Source organism: Humulus lupulus, chromosome 4 (assembly GCF_963169125.1).
Source record: "Humulus lupulus chromosome 4, drHumLupu1.1, whole genome shotgun sequence".
NCBI classification, from domain to species: Eukaryota; Viridiplantae; Streptophyta; class Magnoliopsida; order Rosales; family Cannabaceae; genus Humulus; species Humulus lupulus.
Window position 1 is genome coordinate 232597976 of NC_084796.1, and position 2872 is coordinate 232600847.

At 30.3% G+C, this 2872-nt stretch overlaps 1 long non-coding RNA gene across 1 annotated transcript; it reads left to right on the forward strand.

The window, feature by feature from the left end:
- Window positions 1-761: 761 nt before the first annotated feature.
- LOC133829450 (uncharacterized) lies at window positions 762-1555 on the forward strand. The gene is made up of 3 exons (XR_009891789.1): window positions 762-1069; window positions 1147-1199; window positions 1399-1555. It is a non-coding gene; the product is annotated as an uncharacterized LOC133829450 (long non-coding RNA).
- Window positions 1556-2872: the final 1317 nt, after the last annotated feature.

Sequence of the window (2872 nt, forward strand, 5' to 3'; positions counted from 1 at the left end):
GAAAAATGGGCAAAGGTTGCTAGGTCATTCTCTTACACGTTCTTGCCCATTTTCCTTCATTCTAGTTATTCTTCAAACTCACCAAAACACAACACACAAAGAAACCACCCAAAGCTAGGAGCACTTTTTCAAGATATTTTGACTGAAAAGGGGAATTGAAGCTCTAAGTGGAATTAGCAGCTGCTAGGAGTTAATCTTACCATAGGAAATTTGAGTTTGATCTATGTTTATTTTGAATATATGAACACGTAGAGCACATGTTTTATGAGTGGGCTTAAGGGATGTTCTTATTTCTATTATATTTTGAATATGTTGAATGGATGTGTTGAATGAGATTGATTGTTAATTATATGGTTCTCTTTGTTTTTGAGTTCTTAATTTTTGAATTAGATTCAATGTACACCTATATTGTTTTGTTGGGTATAGGATCTATGTAATTCATTAAATTTATTGTTTTATAATTTTAGCTATGCTTTTGAATGAGATGTTGTTTAATCAGATTGAATAGCACCAAAATTGTTTTATTTAATTTTTTTTGGTAAAAAAGGGCATCTACGACTTTAAGCGCTGCAACGTACACTCACTACACCAAAAACCTTTTTCAATAACACATCATTATAATACTATTGAAAAAGTATTATCATATATGTATAAAAAAAATGAGGTAAGCCAAACAAATTAAATTAAAACGCAGCAAAAGAAAAAAAAAGCGGTAAATGAAATTATGTTTGTTATATTATTTTCCCTCTTACATACCCCCTTCTTTTTTCTTCCTGCTGGCCCTCTATATTCTCCCTAACCCTAGCTAATTTTTTTTGGTAAAGATTGAACCTTTAACACCACCACTTCTCTCGGATGCAGCCTCCATCTTCAAGCCTCAATGATTGGATAGACCCAACACTTTATCCTTGTCTCATTACATTTCTCTCTGGTTAGACACATTATAAGCTATTTTATATTAGAAAATCCTAAGTACACATTATATTGGCCTTCTTTGGAACATATTGCTAATCGATTTTGGCTCCACATGCCTCTGAGCATTCCCAAGCCTTAGAACTGTTCTACTAAGGTAGTGTATCTTCAATTTCTCTATCTCTTTTCTTTATATCTATCTCAATTTCTTCTTATTTATCCCTATGTTCTAAGATTTGGAGAAATGGTCTTGCTTCTCTCTGTTTGGTCAGAAAGTAAGCAACAAGGTAATGTTTTTTCTTCTCTCTGTTTCATTTTTATTTTATTTATCTCTTCATACCGATATATCATTTAATTGCTTTGAACTTAAAAAATAAGAAGAGAGGAGCGACCACTTTTGGGTCTCTCTAAATATTTAAATATTTGATATCTCTCTATCATTAGATGTGATTTTTGTACCTTTTCCTCACTATGCAAAAGCTTCAGGTCAATAGGTCATCTTTGGATCATGTTGATTTGTAGTTGAAGCTTCCAGTTAAGGCTATTAAGGTAACCCAATTTTTTTTTTCTAGTCTCACGCAATATCTTTATATATTTTATTTTTTTCTTACAAATGCAGACAATTTATTTGGTACAATTTGTCTTTAGATTTCATTATCATGCAATGGAAGATCTCGTTGTAATTTATGTATAAATTAAAGGCATTTTTTAATTTGCTTTTAGTTGGTTTTTGTAGAATTCTTAAATACTAATTGTGCTGTTTTGGTTTGGGTTATGAAAATCAATACTTGCATTTGCTAGATGAATTGAGGCAGTTGGCAAGGGCTTCGTACTGTGGGTAATATCTCTTTCTATTCTATTATTTAAGATGAATGCACAAAATTATGCTTGTTTCATTTCTTTTAATTCAATTTCTTATATTTTGTGGGTTTAGCTTCTATATATATATAAATTTGAAGCTAAGGAAAATTTTATTAGTTCGCATAATTCCTTTCAATGGATCTATTTAATTCCTTCTTTGGGTTTTTGTTTGGATGTGTGCAGATGATAATTTTTAATTTTAATTATTTTTTATTTTGCAAAAAAAAAAAAAAGAGAATCTCTTTGGCTAAGCAAAATAGCATGTTCAATCGCATACAATTATTTCTCGGCCAAAGAAAACAAGTGGAAGATTATTCATGCTAGGTGAGTTTCTACTGATAAGTTTAAATTATTATTTGATTGTAAGATGTAGAAGATTTAGGTTTTTGTTTAATTTTACTTAGTCTGCCATATATGATTAAATGGTTGATTTGTAAATAATGAGGATGGATTTTTTAAGTTTGATTAGTGTAAGATGTGTGTATGATTTATGACAAATCTATGGCTATGAAGGACTTTTTGTTTTATAAATGTTGTTATAATGGTATGGCGATCAGATTCCTTATACCATAAGTTAAATTATCAATACATTCTCTATTTTTTCTTAGTGTTCTTTTTTTCTCTTTTATTTGAGAATGGAGTTAATGTTGCAGGATAAAAGAAAGTTTGGCTTTTGAATGTAAAAGATTGGGGGATTATCATGTATATTCTTTTTCTTGGGCCTTCATCTCATTCTCCAGTTAACTTAACCACCTTTTGTACATCTGTCTGTAATTTATGTAATAATGGTATTGGGTATTGTATTGGATTGATTTAATGCATCTCCATTTTCTGCAATATTTGACATATGCATCAATGATTTTTTAAAACCTGAATCTAACTCCAACTATACCATTATGCCTGTACATCAGTCATGCATAACCAGTGTTGTGAAAGTGATGGAGAAATGATTATCAAAAGCATTCTTCAAAACAAGAATGCCATCAAAATCATTCTTCATGAGCTCACTATGATGTGCAAATGATGACACATTAGAGCTTTGTCAATTGATGATATATTTTTTTTGCTTAAGTCAAATTTTCTATTTGATGTCTTGTTT